Genomic DNA, 7,817 nt, shown 5'->3' on the forward strand with positions numbered 1-7,817 from the left:
AGAAGAAACGTGGGAAGGAAAGTTACCTAGGGCTCCTCATCAGCGCTGGTTAGTCTATAGCTCACCAGAGAGCCCCCTGCTGTCCTCTCCACAAAGTCTCAGCTGATCATAACTGGCAGGGCTTATTGAAATTATTCTATAGATAATCTTGTGGAGATTCTAAAGTCCAGAGATGGCAAGTAGCTTGTCCAAGGTTACTCAGTAAGCTGGTGGCAAAGCTAGAGCTGGAACCCAGGGTTTCTACCTTCCAGTTCAGCTGCCAGGCCCTGGGCTAAATGCTTTGTGTGGGCTATTTCTTCTCATCTTCTAAACAACCCTAAGAAGTGCACGCTTTTCTTAACTGTTTCACAGATGAGGAAACTAAGGCATAGCAAGTTTAAGTGACAAGTCAAAGTCTTAGGCTGGTGGGTGGAGGAGCTGACATTTGAACCCCGGGAGGTCTGGCCCATGCTTTCAACCACCCTCTGTGCTGCGTTGTCTCCATGGAGACAAGGCAGCAGGCTGTTTTTCACCCACGGGGCTGGGGAAGGTTGGGCTCTGAGGGATGGTGGGGGATTCTGCCAAGCCATATCCTCTCCTCCCAGGGAGACCAGGGATCCACTGCCAGTCCAACCCCTCCTCTGCCCAGGGCTTTGGGAGACCCACCTTCCCTCCTCTCCAGGCATTGTTTTTGGGGGCCTGGGGTATCGGGAGGATTTGGAGACCTTCCCAACTCTACTGGACACAGCTCTGAGCCTCTGGGGTGGAGATGGGGGTATGGATCTGGGTGGTCAGGGTAGCCCTGCCCCTGGCCACGTCTATCCTGTTGAGGTAGAGGAGTCAGTGTCTACGATGAGAGCTGACAGTGGTCACTGGGCCAGGGACAAGGCCCTTGCTCCTCAGGCCCGTGGAAGAGAGGCCAGAGGCAAGGCCCCACCTACTCCCCTTCCCTCACTTCACCAAGGTGCCCATAATAGGGGGTGATGGTATAGAGGCAGGGGCCACAGGTTCACATATACTTCACACATGTACCCACACATACACGCTCACACCCCCTGAAAACATAGGTACAAGCAAATGATGTCTACACACCATGTTCTTATGCAAATACTCATGGGTATATATTCATGTCTGCACACATGTGCATACACGTACTTGCTCTCAGATACCAACACACCCGTGCATAGGGTAGGCATTGGAACATACCCTCCCACAGACCCCTGCCTCACTCATGCAGGTCTAACTTTCACATGTGGATACATTCATCAAATTTGTATACATAGCAGTCCCATCAGCAAACATACAACCACACACATTCCTTCCCTTAGATACAGGTTAAAAGCATGTTCTTCTCTCCATTTTCCTTTGCTCACACACCTACACTGTGCAATCTCTCTTGCAGGCACACACGTTTTTTCTGCAGGCATACCCACTCTGCACACCCACTGTCACATGCCCACATACAAACCGAACCACTTTCTGTCCTTCCTTTTCTCCATCTTTTTCACTTTCATACCCACCCACGCAGTAATCCTAGCCTCCCTCCCTCTCTCTCTCTGTCTCCCACACAGTTTGTTTCCTGGTTTCTCACAGGCTGGGCTGTAGCGCATGCACTCACAGAGCAGGCAATATCCTGCCTGATGCCAATCCCCCAACCCCGTCAGTGCCCGCTCCCCCCACCATGCCACCTGGGGCAACCCTGGCACAAGAGCAGCCACTGGGTCAGAGGAACTCTCTGTGGCCAAGAAGCCAAGCAGAGGGTCAGGAGAAGCTGGGGAAGGCTTGTCCTGTCTGTCAACTGACCCCATGCACTCTAAGTCCATCCGCTAAGGACAGGGGACATCTCAAACCAGGCCACTTGCGGCTCTGCATTTCACAGAACCTCAGGTGGGTGGGCTTACGTCAGCACATTTCCAACTTCCTCTAGCAGAAATCTAAACACGGAACCCTGATAGAAAAAACATGCAAGTGGAATCATCCTGGGTAAGGGGGTGGGGTACTTGGAACCCAGGGAAACTTTGGTGAAAACCCAGGACAGCGTTTTTCCAAGTGTGGTTTTGTTTCAGAATTGCTGGGGGAATGAAGGGTGCTTATTATTCCAAGTCCACCGCCAGCCCTTCCACCACTGGGAGGAGGCACCTGATAGTGAGATCTCAACTTTCCACGGCATCCCTACTTGATTCTGATGCACGATGACCCCTGCCATGGGCCTCTGAGCATCACTGCCTCTGTTGTTGCTGGCCCACCAGTTAAGTCAGCGGATGGCCCCAGACAGCCTGGGAGGTGACCACCTTCCTCAATCCCCCTTTGCCTAAGGGGTTGGTGGTGCTGTCAGTTATGGGGGGACAGGATCACAAAGACAGATTTAAAATGGAGTTAATGGGAAGGACAGAGGAAAGTGGGTGGGGGTGAATAGATGCCAGAGACAAGAAGAAACTGAGCGAAATAGCAGCAGAATTTAGGGACCGACCAAGAGAGAGAGAAATTGAGGAAACAGAGAGACACTCAAGCAGCAGAGAGTGAGGCCAGGGAGAGGAAAGAGAGGAGGAGACCCGCGGGGAGACTGCAGGCCGAGCCCCAGGGGGAGGGAATCGCACCTCCGAGGGCTGGGCGGGGCGGGAGGGGCGGCGCTAGGGCCCCGGGGAGCGGGCGGCTGGAGCTCGGCTCGCCAGCCCGCCCAGCCCTCCCGGCTCCGGGTCCCCACGCAGCCGGCGGTGGTGGAGGGGGCCGTGGCGGAGGCTCCGAGGGGCCGACCGGTGTGGGGTGGGGGCGGCGGCGGGGGGTCTCGCTCAGGGTGGGGCGCGCTGATGGACGCGGCCAGGTGCGCGGAGGTGGCGGCGCTGGTGAGATCTGGGACCAGGCGCGGAGGCTGGAGGTGAGTGAGGGGCGCCGGCCGGGCAGGGGTGCCGGCGTCCAGCAAGCCTCTCCCCTTCCCACCTGTGTCGGTCCGGCGCCGCCCAGGTGGAGGTGCAATCTGGGCTTCAGTCCCCACAGGCAGGGTGACCTTGGCCAAGTGGCTGCTACACGCTGGGCCTCAGTTTCCCCACCTGTACAGTGGGGAGGCAGAGGAGGGGGTCTGGGGAAATCTCGAAGCCTCGAAGCAGCTCAGCGGCGGAGGAGGGGGTGGGGGGCGGGGGGGAACACCCCCGACGCCGGGCAGCTACTCCCCGCGGCTGCGTGGGAGATCCAGCCCTCGAGCCCCAAGCCACCAGCAGATCACGGCTGGGACAGCCCCGGGCTCGCAGGCGGGCGACAGCCGGAGGTGTGCGCACCCGTACCAGTTCTGGGGAAGGGGGGAACGGCTGGACTCGTGAAAGCTGAAAGCGGCGGGTTGGGTTGGGCTCCTTGCTGGGTTGACCAACATGGGCGCCTGTGGGGCAGAGGGAACGGCGTGTGCTGGGCCCGCGCCCCCCCCTTCCCGCGGGCGGGGCGCCCACCACGCTGTGCCCGCTAGGCGCGCAGGATCTGGGCCCCGCAAACCGCAAACCGCGCGGGGGGGTGGGGAGGACCTGCGCAAGCTCCACCTAGGGAAATCGAGGCCTCTCCTGAGTGCCTACGGGGGCGAGGTGGAACTGCCCTCCAGGCTCTACATCACATTCTCACAATTCGCCCTGTGTGCCAAGGTGATTGCTGAGGCCCGACAGCTGAAGGGTGGGGCTCCTATCTAACTAACCACTGCACCGCCGCCTCAGCGGGCTCTGTCCAGAGCCCTGACAGGACCTTTTTGAGAACTCGGAAGAGAACTTCTCCCTCCCTCCCCACCTCCACTCCAGGTTATAAGCTAATTCTGGATGGGGACAGGACTTTCTGTGTTCCATGGGTCTGGGTTGTTCACAAAGGACAAGAGACAGTGGGGAAGCATCATGCGAACCGGTCCCCACCCTACTCCAAGTGGTAGGTGGCACGGGAATACACCATTTTGCTCTGTGATCTTGGGGCAAGCCCCCTGCCCTCTCTGACTCCCAGTGAGAGGGTGGGCAGGTGGCCCCTGAGGGGCTGCCTGCACTGAAGCACTGGTAGAGGCTTTAGGGGCAGTCAGAGGTTACCCCGCTACTGCAGTCAGTATCGCCCTTGTGGCCATACAAATCCCCACCCTTGCCATGGTGCAAGGATTAGGATGAGATAGGATGCTGTTCAGAGGGACTAGGGTAGGCTAGGTAAGGGACTGGAAGCCTTGCAGGTGCCAGCCTGCCTGTCCCCAACCCCAAGCCTGGGCCCCATCCTGCCTTGGGGGACAGCACCAGAGACAGACTGATGGCCTCATCCTCCTCCCAGACCTGTTGTGTTATGTCAGACAGTGGGATGGCACCTTGAGGGAGATGAAAACACTGTGCGCGGGGCGGGAACCCCTGCCTCTGTCTCCCAGTGGGATCTTGCATTGGTTCCTCCTCTCTTCCTTATCTGTGCAATGAGGGCAATGGACTCAAATCACCCTAGTCTGATATTCAGAAAACTTCCCAAAAGTGAATTGTTTGTTGCTATGCCAACCTTGGCTCCCAATCGCCATTTTGCAGGCTGGCCCTTGGGACCACCCCCCTTCTCTCCAGTCTAGTGCCTAAATGAAACTGTGGTTGAAATCAGGATTTACATGGTTAAAATAATGTCTTTAACTCCTTCCTTCGCTTGTTATCTGTTACTTTTCTCCTAAGGTGAAAAAAAAAAAAAAAAAAAACCTAAATAAATAAAGACAAAAAACCCTGTGGCATTTCTAGCCTGGCCTGGTTGCCAACTAATCCCCAGCCTCTTCAGTCAGCATTTTATCTAATCTCTCCATTTTAGAGCTGGGGAGACTGAGACCAGGGAGCAGAAGAGATTGGCTCGGAGGGTTCTGTGAGGAGAAGACCGCAGAGCCCCCTTTCCTTGGGACAGAGCAGCTCCTTGACAAGCAGGAGGGCCAATGTAGCCGAGGAGCCTCTGGAGAGATGGGAGAAGTGCAAAAGGAGGCTCCTCCATGTCTCCTCTCCAGCCCTAGTCATGCCCCATCTCCCTGGGTGACATGCGTTTCCCTGAGCCCACCCCACAGCCTTGGGCGCTGGGCTGGGCAGGGGTCAGCCCACTTTCTCCACCTGCCAGGACAGCCATGGGCCAGGGTGAACACACCTCCCGGCCTAGGGGCCTGGCCTGGGAGGCACCTTCTCCTTCAGGGCAGCTCCCAGGCTCCCAGACATGAGCTCATCGGAGCTGCTGGTGCCAGAAAGGGAGGGACTGAGGGGGAAGCAGGCCACACTGCCCAGACTGGGGCACTGAAGGCCCCTGGGGCAGTGGAGAGGCACAGCGGCCCAGGCCTGGCAGGCTCTGGCCCCACTGTAGTGTGAAGGCAAGGAAAAGGCAGGTCAGCAGAGGGTCAGCTGGGGTGGGGATGGGGGCGGGCTACATGCTGCAGGGGGTCCAGTGCAGAGGTGCAGGTGCTAGGCTGACCTCTGCCACTTGCCTGCCACGTGACCTTGGGTGAATCCCTGTATGGACCTCAGGGTCCCTGTCTAATTAGGGGGTGCACGGGTCCTTAGGCACTGGGGTTACAATAGCGATGATAGACAAGTTCCTGCCTTCAAATTGCATTTTAACTGGAGAGAGAGAAGAAAAAGGAAAGCAAAGAAATCAGCAGGACAGTTTCAGATAGATAAAAGTCATATGAAAAACAACAAAAAGCCATGTTGCAAATTTCTTCGTGTTGGTGGGTAGGGAAGGCCTCTCACCAGAGGTGACACCTGATCGGAAACCTGAATGGTATTTGAGGGTGTGGTCATGGCAGGCTTTGTGGATTTGGCTTGTCCAGAACTTGGATCTAGAAGAATGGTAAGAATTTGGTTGGGAGGAAAGATGTTTCAGAGAATGGTAAATACTCTAAACTAAGAGCTGGGGGTGCGGAGTAGGGTTGGCATGGGCTATGGGTTATGAAAATGCCTTCATCCCTCAGCGCTTTGGGCTGTGGACCCAAAGGAACCCAGGCTCGTGAGGGTCATGGGGTGGCTGGGCTCTGCTGAGTAAGGCCTGTGAGTGTGAGTGTGAGCTCAGAGTCTTTTGTGAACCGTCATTGGACACTGTGGCTCAATTGCTACCCAGTGCGGCCAGAGGAGGAGTCAGCATGGGGACAGCCTCCAGGCCCTGTAACTCCAGAGGTGCACAAAATCCCTCTCTCCGGAATGAAATCTTCACCAACTGGCTGCTGCCTGAAATTCCACCATCCTAGCTTCATCTTTTCCACTCAGGGAGGCAGTATAGCGAAGGGCTGTGTTGACCCGACCCTACCCTGCCCAGCCTCCCAGGGCTGCTGCAGGTGAAGCAAAATTCTGTCTACTCCTGTGCTAGCCACTTCCTGCATGCCTGATACACAGACCCTGGGGTTGGACCCCTGGACTCTCTCTGGCTTTCTGGGAGATCTTGAGCATGTTACATAACCTCTCTCGGCTTGTGTTTCCTTGTCTATAAAACAGAAACAATAGCAGACCCTATCCTGTACTGTTGTTCTAAAAATTTAATGCAAAGATAAAAATAACTATTACCTCTTAAATAGTATTATCATGTTTTGATCGCTGTTAAAATAGCAAGCCCTGGAGAAGACAGACACTCGCTCAAGACTCGTATCTCAGTGTATGTTACATTTTGACGTTTAGCCAGGAACAGGTTTTGATAGTGGGAGGATGGGCACAGTATAGTGGATAGGGCCTGGATCAAGCTTCAGGAATAGATACTTGAACACCCTGCCTCAGCTAACAGGCTGGTGGTCTTGGACAAATCATTTGCTCCCTTGGGGCCGCAGGCTTTGGTTCTGAGCTACTATGGAAAGGACTAGGAAGGATGGAAGGGGATTGTGAGTGGGAAAGAGCTTGACAGACACAAAAACCACTGGGCTGGCAGGAGGGGCAGCCACCAGGGTTGGGGAGGTGGGGGCAGGCTGAACGCGCCCCAGAGATAGGAGAGGCGGCTGACGTGAGACTGAATTACGTGAGGCTGCACGTAATCCTCTGGAATAAAATCTCTTGGAGACTAAGTGTTTGACAGATAAAAAGCCAAAGTTCTTGGGAAATAGTTATCTTTTAGGGTTACTATGTGCCAGAGTGTTTTAAGTTCTTTACATGTCAGCAACTCGATGAAGTAAGTACTGTTACAAGTACTATTACTATATCAACAGTTTACAGATGTGAAACAGAGGCACAGAGAGGTTAAGTGAGCTTCCCAAGGTCACACAGCTGGTGACCGGCCAGGTTCAAATCAGGCCTTTGGCCCCAAAGCCTTTGTGCTTAACTCCAGTACAGCATGCTCTCTCCTGCCTTATGGAGTGCCAGAGGCTCAGAGGGGCCAAGCCATGTGCTTGAGAACATAAGTCATTCCCCTCTGACCCTCATCATCCCTGCCCCCTAGGTGCTGGAAGGAGGAGCCTCCCTGGGTCTGGGGTTCTGAGGTGCACCCTTGAGCCAGCTCAGCCTCTTGTCTTCCCCTCTCCCCTCCTCTGGGAGCAGGTTGGGGAGGATCGAGTGCACTGGGAGTGCTGTGGGCACGGGAGGCTCTGCCAGGGCCTGACGAGTGGGCATCCTTAGTGTCGCTCGTGACGCCTGAGTGGATCCCCAAGCTGGAGCTGTAATACACCCCCCCCCACGGAGTCTGGCACGACTCCCATCACTGGATGGACAGGGGAAACTGAGGTCAGAGAGTCCAGGGACAGGCACACAGGCTCCCTGAGTCTCCTCTCATGCTTTCCAGGCTGCTCAGGACTCGTGGGCTTCATGAGGATGTGGGACTTGGGGACCCTCCCACCGATGGCCAAGGTGGCCCCTGGTCTCAGCCAAGACGTGATTCCTGATATGGCACCTTTGAGGACGGCACATGAAGCTGGGGGA

The sequence above is a fragment of the Bubalus kerabau genome, chromosome 1 (genome assembly GCF_029407905.1).
Source record: "Bubalus kerabau isolate K-KA32 ecotype Philippines breed swamp buffalo chromosome 1, PCC_UOA_SB_1v2, whole genome shotgun sequence".
Taxonomy (NCBI): Eukaryota; Metazoa; Chordata; class Mammalia; order Artiodactyla; family Bovidae; genus Bubalus; species Bubalus kerabau.